The sequence below is a fragment of the Rhinatrema bivittatum genome, unplaced genomic scaffold, assembly GCF_901001135.1.
Source record: "Rhinatrema bivittatum unplaced genomic scaffold, aRhiBiv1.1, whole genome shotgun sequence".
NCBI classification, from domain to species: Eukaryota; Metazoa; Chordata; class Amphibia; order Gymnophiona; family Rhinatrematidae; genus Rhinatrema; species Rhinatrema bivittatum.
Genome location: NW_021821117.1, coordinates 70,536 through 83,651, shown reverse-complemented (window position 1 = coordinate 83,651; position 13,116 = coordinate 70,536).

The following is a 13,116-nucleotide window of genomic DNA, read 5'->3' as shown; positions in this document are numbered from 1 at the left end:
GTGAGGGTGAGGGCTGAGACAGCTCCCTCCCTGCATTACTAGTGAGAGGCTGGCTGGCTTCACAGACAGGGGGGGGGGGGAGCTCAGCTGCCTGACCCTCACTCCTCCCCTCCCATGTCCCAGCCACTGAACTGAATGGTGTACTGTCACTGTGAGGGTGAGGGCTGAGGGGCTGGCTTCACAGACAGGGGGGGAGCTGCCTAGCCCCTCCCTGCATTAGTGTGTGAGCTTCTGAACATACAGCTGTCCTATAGCACATACTTTTTTTCATCTTCTTTTTTATTTTCTCATGGTAGGATGGAACGTGAAAGGGAGTCCAGGTGAGGACAGGGGGAGGGAGTCTGACTCCTCCCCACCGTCCTCCTCCAAGGTGGCAGCAAGGTCCAGGAAGCCCCCGCTTTACCCAGGCCGACGTGGACCTCCTGGCCCGGCTCATGCTCCTGGATGAGAGGAACTCTGTACACCCCCCCAGGCAGCAGGCCTAACCTGGAAAGGGAGACTGCTGCCTGGGCCTCTCTCCAGGAGGAGTTTTGCCGGCGGGCCTCCTACCCCTCGTGAGGTGGAAGACCTCAAAAAGAAAGGTGAGAAATAATAATGTTGATCATATTATTCAATTATAAATTATGTATATTATTTTGTCATTGAAAATTAAATAGAGTATGATAGTAATACTAGCTACAGTAGCTACTAATAGCATACAGTGAGTTATATAATTATAATGTAATAATTAACTACTATAAGTAATAAAAGTTATAATGTTAAGTAAATATATTTTAAAAAACAGAAATACTAGTAGCTAGCTACTAGCTAGCTAGCTACTAGTGTACCACCCTTACCCAATACTATACTAGTATTAATACTTAATAACTAGACTACAAAGGAAATAAAATTATCTATGGTATATTATTGATATTTATATTTATCGTTTTGAAATGGTGGTATTTGGGATTTTTTTGAAAGCCACATTGAAATATAAATAAAATAGTATTTATGTATAACTAACTTTTGTATGTTGCATAAAAAATAATCTAGTAGGTCAAGGCAAAACATGGGCATGTTGTAACAATTAATCAATGTTATTCTTTTTCCTGTATATTCCTCTAATTTTCAGGTCGCCATCTGCGATTGCATGAGGGTAGGTGGCTCGAGGAAGTCCGCCGAACCTTGCCCCGTTCCGTGCCTGGTAAGTTGTTTTCAGAATACTACACAAGAACAACACACATTACACAACTATTCAATTAATTGTAATGGAATTTGTGTTTAAAAATGTTTGTTTACTATAACAGTGAATGAATCATTGTGTCTGATCTCATTCTTGTTTATAAAATTCTAACTGTTGTTCTCTGAATTTTGATTTGTCTTGTACAGAACCACACCCAGGCAGGAACTTCCTCCCACTAGGCAGGAACTGCCTCCCACTAGGCCCAGGAAGCCCCAGGCGGGGCTTCCTGGGCCTAGTGGGAGGCAGAGCTGTCACCAGAGGAGGACGGAGGCAGCAATAAGGACTGGTCTAGGTAGGAAATAATATATCTTGGCACGGCCAGTACAGTAGTATATATTATCTGAGGCTGAAAAACAAAATCTTTTTTTTTTATATCAGTCAGTTATAGTGGCTGGGGATTGGGAATGGGGGGATGTGTGTATTTATTTATTTGTATATATTAAATGACACTGAGTGGCAATGATAGTAAACTAAAGAATTGAAGGTGAAAAAAAAGAAGAGGTTTGTAGTGTATCTCCTACCATCATATTCTGTGTAACCTGAGATTGACTATTATTTCTCCTTCCAATCCTTCAAATTATGTATTCTCTCTAATCTATGTTGATAGATTTGATATCCCTCCACTCTCCCCCTCACTCCTTCTCCCCTGCAATGGACTCCTCATTTTTCTATAATCCTCAAGGTCAATAAACTAAATAAGGGGTAGATTATTTTATAAACTTGCTCGCATGCATCCAGTATTTGCTTATTTATTTGTCATATCTGACTATGTAATGTATGTATAATGTATTGTTCTGTGTCTCATGTTGAATTTTTTTTTTTTTTTAATTTCTTTACAGGCCAAGATAAAGCTGTGGCGGTCGCGGACCGGCGGCCCACCACTGCCACCAGTACCACCACCAGCGCCAGCACCAGCACCAGTACCAGCACTGCCGTACTTCCTGCAGGATCTCCTCCAACCTGTAAGTGCTGCTGTGCACAATATTCAAAGTTGGAGGAGATCCTGCAGGAAGTACGGCAGTTCAAGGCGAAATATGATGCCGACTTCATGATGTTGCAGCAGAAGGTCACAGAGGTGCAGACCAGTGTCAGCAATGTGGAGAGGAGGTTGTCAGCCCTGGAGGAGGCCCCTCAGGAGCAGAGGGAAATGGCTTCTCCTCCTCATGAGATGCCTCATGAGGAGGAGGTGCCAGTTCCCTCTGCTTCAGAGCAGGTTTCTCCAGTGGCGGCACCCTCCTCTCCACATGATGACCCTGCTGCAACATCATGAAGTCAAGGCATCATATTTCGCCTTGACCTGGGCTCCTGGCCTGGTTTTTTTTTTTTTTTTAATGTGTCTAATTAATTATATTTAATTACTATACGTTTAAAAAAATAAATGTTGACATGTTTGGAAATGTTTGTTTGTTCTTTTTTATATATTATTTTATTAGTCATTTAACTAATAATAATTGTTCCAAAATAATATAGTATGGTACTACTAAATTACAAAGAGCAGACATGTACGGATGTACGTCTATTATAATCCAACACATTTCATTGTTTTAGTAGTAACTAAGTTAGTCATACACTTCCATACAACATTCAGTCTGGCTGAATTAGCACAAGTTGTATACTTGTGAGCAGTAGCGCCAACGTCAAGGCTTCAACCGTGGCTACTGACCATTCACACATCTTTCAACCTGGCCAATACAATATTGTGCACTGTGTTCAGTGTGTGCAGCACTCAAGCTACTGCAATGACTCACACGTCGATGCCAAAAATTGCTCCATGACCAAGACAGCCATTTGAAGCAAAAAATTTAATGCTTGTGATACTAAAGTAGGAGTAAGGAGAAAGCAGACTCATGAACAAAAAATCCTTCAGAAATGTACAACTTCTGGGTGCTCAGTTTTCTCTTTTTATTACACTCAAGGGTGTTTGTATATATTTGGTTAATCAATATATTGTTACAGTAGTGGATATAACAGTAACAGTTTATATCCAACTAGTAGCTAGCTACTAGCTAGCTACTAGTAGTAGCTAGCTAGTAGCTAGCTACTACTAGTACAGCCACTAGCTACTTAGTTAGAGTATCAACCTCTCTGTGCACTGTAAGTGCAATTTAATATTGTATTGGCCTGAAATTCTTTCATACTTCATTCACACAATCATGCTGTTGGAGATGGACGCTGAGGCAGAAGAACCCAGCGAGGACTTGCCTGCCTCAGAGGTGGACACTGGGGAAAGGAGCCTGGGAGTGAGAAGCCTGTGTTGGAGACGCAGCAGGACAGAGTGTTCATGTCTTGTGACTCCCAGACTGGCTTCTCCTGTGGGCCACAAGAGGCAGCAGCGGCAGTGTTGTGGCCGCTGCTGCCTCTTGTGGCCGGGCGCCCCAGCAAGCGATGCGGGGAGCACAGCTGCATAGAGCCAAGCCTCTCTTCCACCCCTTGACCTTGGATCTCGGCCCTCGACAAGAGGCTCACTCCTCCCAGTCACAGGGAAAGTTCGGATACCCAAGCTGTGGAAAGTTCGTTTTGATAAAAACCAATTGCTCGACTAAGTCTGGAGACAAACGTGCATGGTGTGGACTCACTATGTTCCCTGTCATTGAAAATACTCTTTCACTTTGCACACTTGTTGGCGGGCAGGAAAGAAAGTGCTGTGCTAGTATTGCAAGATCAGGCCACATTGAAGCTTTCTGTGCCCAATATCTCAAGGGATCTGAGTCCATGCTCTGAATTGGCTCAGACAGAAAACTCTTAACATGCAGTTCTGAAACATTCTCCTGCAGGTAGGACTCAGTAGTAGTAACTCTTCTGCCAACAGCTGATGCGATTGCTTGTGACATGGCAGGCAGTTCATTAAATGTGGAATGACTCATATTTTGATGTGTTATGGAAGGGGTAGGGGAGCAGCTGATCATACTAGTACTTGAGCAGGATGGAGTTGGAGACTGAGAGGATGATACTAATTCTTTTTCATCGTTACCAGTGGAACAGACCCTGTTAGACATTATGTTTTCAACCATTTTAATCAACTTTTTTTTTCCAATGTGTAAGAGCATTGTTCTTGAGAGCAATACTGCCTTTCACACGTGGCTAACATATAGCAATCCCTTTGCATGAGAGGTTTCAATCTTTTTTCAACTTGCTCTTTTAAGCATTTAACAAGCATTAACACTTCCTTAGAGAAATCTGGATGATGCAGAAATTCCTCTAATACCTCCTCCAGATAGTTTATTACAGGGATGACACCACCCAAAGTGGCATTAGCTGAACTCAATGCATCAGTATATACTTTGAAAGGCTTGAGGACATGCACCATGTGTGCAATGTTTGTCCAGTCCTGACATCCAAGAGGATTTTCCAATCCAATTTCAGTTGCCATTGCCAAATCATGAAGAGGTGTCTGCTGTTCAGACAACCTCTCCAACATAAGATAGGTGGAATTCCATCTGGTAGGCACATCCTGAAGAAGGTTGTGCAAAGGTGCGCCAACTGCTATTTGCCTCTTTCTGAGTTGCTTCCCACTTTTTTACACTACGATTGAAATGCCCAGCTATTTTGCGACACTTTTCAATCAACCGCTTCAGGAGTTGACTACTACAACTAGTAGTACCACCTTCCTTGCCACTAAGCCCCAAAGCATCCCTCACTATCAGATGCAGGGTATGTGCAAAGCATCGGATGCCGTTGAATCTACCATCAGCCAGAGCCTTAATAATATTGGAACCATTGTCAGTAATGAAAAATCCATTTAAGCATTCCATATCACTGCTTCTAAGGAGCCCATTCCATTTTTCCATCATCCCCTGAATTGCGTGTAAGATATTTTCTGAAGTATGTCTCTTGTCTAGCACTTGAACATGCAGTAAAGCCCAATGGTATCCTGGCGAAACCTTTTTGGAGCTGCTGCCACTGCCACTGCCAATGCTGCTTACAGGTATTAATGCCTCATCCAGCTGCCACCAATGTGCTGTTAGAGACAAATATGCATGCCTTGCATTCATACTAGTCCAAACATCAGTGGTGAGATGGATGCTCCTCCCCTTTGCCCTTGCCATCATAATCTGCATTTCAGCACAACATTTTCTGTATAGGGAAGGAAGCACCTGACGGCTAAATGTACTTCTTGAAGGAAGTTTGTAGTAAGGGGCGAAATAATGGAGCATCCGCTTAAATCCCTCATTTTCTACAATCTGCAGTGGCTGATCATCCAAAGCAATCATTAGAGCAATATGTCGTGTACCCACTTTAGACATTGCCTGCTTCCTGCTCTGTGACATTGCAGAAGAACACCACCCCATCTGCTCCATGGTAGCTTGCCGCTGCTGCTGGGGATGAGAAGAGGAGACTGCTGCTTCTGCAGATGCACACAATCTGTATCTTCTTTAGTACTACTACTTTCCTGCTGTGGCTGCTTCCCTATTGCTTTACTTGAAGCCTGGGCAAGCACGGTGGGACCAGCTTCTTCTGCAAGCAACAGTGCTCTATGTTCTCTTTCAAGGTGATATTTCATGTTGCTGTTAGTAAGATGTCCAATAATTCTTCCACGGCTCACCATCTTTTTACAATGGATACATTGTCCAAATCTCTGGTCAGCCACAACATGATAATGATTCCAAATCTTTGATGTCCTTGTACTGTTCCTTACTCTAGGCTGGATACTTGTCATTTTCATACTAGTAGTAGAAATAGTAGTAGTAGTAGTAGTAGTCACACGTGGATGTTCAAATGGTGTAGGGGACAGGGTACCAGCAATACTGCTGGCACTGGCAGTAGTTGTTTGTTTTGCAATCTGACTAACATTGTCATTGCTTCTGTTCTCCTCCTCCTCCTTCTCCTCAGAATGTTTACTAGCCAAAAACTCCTGATCATCCTCCTCCTCCTCCTCCTCCTCCTCCTCAATATCTGATTCATCATCATCATCCAATACTTTCTGTAGCACCATTCTTTCATCTAATCTTTTTACCTTTCCCTCAAATTTTGCTCGTTCCTTCCCTTGCAACAAGTTTCTTTGCACTTCTACATCCTCTTTCTTCTCAAAAAAATCGCAGTTTTTTCCTAGGGACTGGCAGACAGCTCTTTCCAGTAGCACTATCACTAGCAACACGTTTTTTCCCAGAGGGTACTGGTAGGGGCATTATGATCCTGTGGTCAAAGAAATATATAATAAATATAGTACATTAAACAAGTTAATAAATTAGTTTGGTATTCATTTTTAAAACTTTATTGAGCTAATAGCATTAGCTAGCTAGCTATTGCTAAGGCTACCCCCAGACCACAGGACAAAGAAGGATATAGTGATTATTTATTAGTCAGTGAGTGACACTGACAATTGATAATTTGATATAGTATACTTACTAATATATTATATTGCAATTTATACCATGCATTGGCCAGAGCATCAAACTGCAGCAGACTGAGACTGAAACTAGGCTGCAATGCTTCAGTTCACTCATTACATTAGCCTCCTGGCAGGACTGGCTAGGCTTTTCTGTTAATACTACATGCAAGCCAAGCATTGAGGTTAGAGAAGTCCTATTCCTATTTTTTCATATCCTTTTCAGGCCTATTCTGTTCTTTGGACTAAAATAACTTCTCCCTCCCACTTCAAGTCTTACCCACAAATCTCACACACAGGAGCAGAAGCCTCAAGCCAAGCACAAGATACATAATATAGGATATTGGACAGACTATTGGCCAATTATAGGTTTAGTAGTAGAATTGATTTGATAGTAGTGACTCACTGGCTTTAATAGCTAGCCATAGCCAGTGACACTAGGCTAATAGCCAAGCTAGCTATTAGCCTAGTGTCACTGGCTATGGCTAGCTAGCTATAAACACTATTAGTGATAAATCTAGTAGATTACACACATTAATACATCTATATAATATTGATAAATATAATATTATATAATATTATATATTTATAAATCTATTAAAACTCTACTGCTGCAATGTTCAGAAAGCAGTCAAAGCACCTACCTTGTCCTTTATAAGCAAGCACTGCTGCTAGACTGGAGTGCTGGTGCCTGCCTATGCCTAGGCTAGGAATGCTGCGAACGAAGAGCTCACTCAAGAAACAGAAAAAAAAGAGTAGAGCTCAGCTCAGCTCACTGGTTGTGGCTATTGGCTATTTCGGCTAGTGGTACTTGGCTGCTAGCAGTAGCTATATGCTACTGTGGCTAGTGGCAATGGCTACTGGCTGGCTGGCTAGTATCATAGGCTGATACTAGTATCAGCTAGCTAAGCCAGCTAGCAGCTACCCCTTATTAATAACAATAAAGGCTGTATAATATTAACTATCAATCAACAGCTGCAGCTAGCTATAATGACTGATTGACTGATGTTTTCTCCTCAAACCCACAAAACAAAAGCAACACATAAGCAGAGCACTCATTATTATATAGCTATTATAGCTACCTATTGACTAAAAGTAGGAGGGAAAATAAACCTATTAATTTAAGTGGCCAATTCAAAAATGATGCAAATGAATATTATGCATAATATATCAAACAAATTCTAGTCACATGATTGATGACATAATCACAATATCCACAGACACACTACTACAGTAGGATTAGAACTTCAAGCTAATAGCTCTATCCCCCATTCCCATTCCCCATCCCCCATATAAAACAATCTGTAAAAAACAGCACCTTGGCTGTTGGTAACCTTGGTAATGAATAAAAAACAAGAAGACACCCAATAGGAATACATATTCAACCTTCAATTTAAAAAAAAGTGTCAATTTAGTATCAATTTACGTTAGTGCGCACTAACATATATCACTGCGCACTGTCATGTACCTAGCGCGCACTAATAATCCGTTAGTGCGCAGTATGGCGAGGCGCCATGTACTGCGCACTAAGTCCAGCGACTGCGCGCTAACGGATAGTCCATGCGCACTAACATCCGTTAGTGCGCAGTAATAAAAAACCGACTTTAACCCGAAAATTCGTGGAATTTTGATTCTTTTTCCCAACTTCCCCAACAATGACGATTTAGACAATGTCGTTGGCATTGACTAAATCGTGAAAAACGATTGCACGTCTCTACAATAAACTTCAAAATTAAAATCTATGAACCTCAGCAAAATAACCAAAAGAAAGTGTACTCGGTATAGACGCTCATATTGAATGCCCATTGCAATAAATTTCTTTGAGTATCAGAAACGCACAATTCTCCTTCGACGTGTCCTTTTTTACACTGCCCTGATTTCACACTCATTTAAATACTGCATCAGGTACACAGGGATGTGTGCCTGATGTGTGCGCATTAGGAAAATGGGTGCTCAATATGAGTATTTGTTTTGAATGCGCATCTTATTGCTTTGGCCTGACAGTCTCCTTCCTCAGAGGTTTTCATTGGCAGGAAAGAGCTAGTTTCACTTCTGTTGGTATTGGTGCCAAATTCAAAATGGTACTGCCGATACTGACTCATACATGCTTTGATGTTAAATGCAAGCATTATGGCTAATGCCCATTAATACATACAACTCTGTTACAATGTAATAATAATAAGACACCTTAGTCTTACTATTCTCTGTGTTAACATGTAAACCGATGTGATATACCCCAATGAATGTCAGTATATAAAAGCAAATAAATAAATAAATAAATAAATAATAAACTCTTAAAAGACATATTCAGAACTCTGTGAAATTAATTTGGTCATGTCTCTCTCTGTCTATACATGTGCATGAATGTATATATTTGTGTGTGTTTTCTATTTTTGCTCCTTTCAATATAGCTGTTCTTTTATTTGTAATTATACCACGATTATACCACTAGTTAATATACAAGCCTTTTTAAATGTAAACCCTAAATTCTAGAAGAAAATATTTCTGTCTTAAGATATCTGCATTACATATTAAAACAGCTATTTCTACATACACTGAGATAGATACTCAAAAGCTAGCTTGCTAGGGAAGGTAGCCGGATAAATTTGTCTGGCTAACTGGCCGGATAAACTTGTCTGGCTAACTGGCCTTTGAAATTGCCTTCTCTCTTACCCTCGGCCGCTCCGGCACCGACACGAGGCAGCTCCCCTCCGAATCGGACCTCCTCTTCGTCTTAAACCGCAGCGAATCGACAGAGCTGATGTCTTCAGCCAATCGGGGGACAGCACCGACTGGCATTTAAATCAGTATAGCAGCTTGGCGCTGCCTCTTCATCTCTGCGGCGTCCTCAGAGAAGGAAAGGCCTGCGCGTTTGGCGCCGGAGACCCGCCGGGGTAAGGCCTTTGAAATTTCCTTCTCTCTTACCCTCGGCCGCTCCGGCATCGACCACGAGGAAGCTCCCCTCCGAATCGGACCTCCTCTTTGTCTCGCACCGCAGCCAATCGACAGAGCCGACATCTTCAGCCAATCAGGGGACAGCCCCGACTGGCATTTTAAATCACTATAGCAGCTTGGCGCCGCGCGTCGCGTGCCAAAGGTGCACAACAAAGGGGCAGGCCCCTTTGTGCGCCCCTTCGTACAGCCCCGCAGGGCAACCCGGAGTCCTCTATTTGAATTAGTGAGCTCAAGCTGTTAGGTTACTTCCTCTAACCCGAGCACCCCCCGGCTCCCCTCCTACCGGGGACTGCATTCACTCCCTAACTGCTCCTCAGCAGCCCTACTCCACCTCAGTGCTCCACAGTATCTCCCTGCTCCGCATTATCTACCCACTCCACAGCTGCCACCTGCTCCACAGCTGCTACCTGCCCCACAGCAGCCCTACACGTACTCCACCTCAACGCTCCACAGTATCTCCCTGCTCCACTGTATCTACCTGCTCCACAGCTGCTACCTGCTCCACAGCAGCTACCTACTCCACAGCTTCCCCACTCCACCTCAGTGCTTCATAGCAGCTAAGTTACAAATATGGGAACCTCCACTATCCCCTTGATCAATTATCACCTAAGATGTTGTAAAAACATCTCCAGAATCCCCTCTGCTCACTTCATTCCCCAACAGAGACTGATACCAATAATGATCTCTCCTATCACTCAGTTGCTAGGCCTTTCCCTCTTCACACTCTCTCTTTTAATGCCCAATCACTCACCAAAAAAACAGACATCCTCAATGACTACCTTTCTGAAGTCAGTCCAGATATCTGTGCCATCACAGAAACCTGGCTGAAACCTACTGACACGGTAATCACTAATCAACTTCCCACACATCTTTATGATTTCTTCTCTATACCCAGACTTAAGAAAAGAGGAGGAGGACTTCTTCTAGAAGCAAAAAAAGGTTTAGGCCTCACCCTACAACTTACCAACTCCTCTCACAACATAGAAGTTGCCCTCTTTAAGTCAAACCACCTACAGATCTGCTTAATCTACGCCCCCCCCCCCTGGAACCCTGGAATCCAACCCTTCTCCCATCATTGAACTCATAGCGAAATACATCAGTGCTGGCAAACCAGCTGTAATTTTGGGTGACTTCAACTTGCACGTGGACGCCTCCCCACTGTCTCAAAACTGTGAAACTCTACTCTCCTCATTCAGCTACCTAGGCTTCTCTCAAGTCGTTAACAGCCCTACTCACATAGCAGGTTATACCTTAGACCTCATTTTCATCAATGACGGCATCTCGCTCTCCTCCAAGCCCAATTGCTCACTAGTCCCATGGTCCGACCACAGGATCATCTCCACTGCGCTTGAGATTAAGGATCTTCCTCCCCAATCCTTTCCTAAAACTACAATACAATTTAGAAAACCCTGCTCCTCTGACCACCTCAACAGCTACCTCTCCAAGGAACTCTCACATCTCGACCTCTCAAACGCAGACGCAGCCATCACATCCTGGATCAATGTTACCACAAAAGTTGCTGATCAAACCTGTCCTTCGTCCACCAAAGTCCTAAACCCCTCATCTCTTAACAGAAAACCCTGGTTCACCCCAGATCTTAAGGCCCTCAAACTTGACCTTAGAAAGAAAGAACACAGTTGGCGAAAACATCCGTCCACTGCGTATTTAGCTGCCTACAAATCTCTACTCAACGCTTATAGGATCGCCATCCTCAGAATGAAAAAAGACTTCTTCGCTAAGAAAATCTACCATTTCATCTTCGACTCGAAAGCCCTATTCGCATATGTCTCGGCGCTCACCAAACCATCTCCCCCATCATTCCGGACAATTCAGCGCTCAACAAAGCCACGGAACTGGCATTATACTTTGAGAGAAAAATCTCCAACCTTACTGCCTCACTCTCCACCCCCCCGGCATCGCCCTCTCTCTTCGCTCTCCCCACCTCGCTACAACATAACTCAACGCTCGAAGCTTTCGGACCAACATCCTCGCTGGAGATTGAAAGTATCCTCAAAAAAATGAAACCAGTCTCGCATCCCTCAGACCCAATACCGACCAACATTCTCTTTAACATCCCAAACACCATTTCAAAGCCAATTTCTGACATCATCAACCTCTCCTTAACTCAAGGACTAGTACCAGACCAACTAAAGCTCGCCATTCTTAAACCCATTCTAAAAAAAACCTAACTTGTCTCCAACGGACCCAGCCAACTTCCGCCCGATAGCTAACCTTCCAATGATTGCTAAAATCATGGAAAAAATAGTTAATAAACAGCTATCGGAATACCTTGAAGAAGATAACATTCTCCCCCCCTCTCAATATGGATTTTGTAAGACACTCAGTACAGAAACTCTCCTTATATCCCTTGCGGATACTATCCTTATAAACATGGAAAAAGGACAAACCTACCTACTTGTGCTTCTCGATCTATCTGCTGCCTTTGATACGGTGAACCATTTGATTCTCTTAGAAAGATTAATAGACATAGGCATCAAGGGATCTGCTCTAAGTTGGTTCAGATTATTCTTGTCCCACAGGTGCTTAAAAATCAGGATTAACACTAAAGAATCCCCCCCCCCCCATCCACTCTAAACTGGGCATCCCCCAAGGATCCTCTCTCTCACCCACTTCAACATCTACCTTCTACCACTCTGCCACCTACTTACAAAACTTAAACTAATCCATTTCCTGTATGTGGATAACGTCCAAATACTCATCCCTATCACATAATCTCTACAAAAAACTCTCAACCACTGGAACAACTTCCTTCAAGCAATTAACCACCTTCTTTCCACTTTCAACCTGGTCTTGAACACCAATAAGACTGAGATTCTAATCATCTCGCAAGACGGTCTTGCAACACATCCAATCTTGCCGTCCTCTTCCCAATCAGCTAACGCTACTATTAATTTCTCTCCATTTGTCAGAGACTTAGGCGTAATCCTGGACAAACAGCTTAACCTAAAGAAGTTTGTGAACACCACCAGTAAGGAGTGCTTCTTTAAACTGCAAGTCCTCAGAAACTTAAAACCACTACTTCACTTCCAAGACTTCAGATTGGTGCTGCAATCCATAATCATGTCGAAATTGGACTATTGCAACTCCCTTCTTCTTGGTCTCCCGGCCAACTCCATAAAACCCCTTCAAGTGGTTCAGAACTCCGCAGCCAGGATCCTCACCAATACCAAAAAAAGGGAATATATCACTCCCACCCTTCAGAGCCTCCATTGGCTACCTATCAAATACAGGATCCTCTTCAAAGTCCTCACGATCATACATAAAGCCAAAAACAACCTCACTTCTCTCCACACTTCTACTCAACTAAGATCTCATACCTCCTCTAGACCAATCAGAAGTGCCTACAAAGACACCTTGTATGCCCCTCAAGTGAAAACATCCCTAAGAAAACGTGCCATATCGACAGCAGGACCCCATCATTGGAATAAGTTACCCCTGGACCTCAGACAAGAACCCTGCCCATCTGCTTTCAAAAAAAAAATTAAAACATGGCTATTTAGACAAGCCTTCCCGGACACTTAATCTTCCCTCACTTGCATCCTCACTTTCTACGCGGACACCTTTGTCCAGTTCATTACCTCCGCTGTTTTAT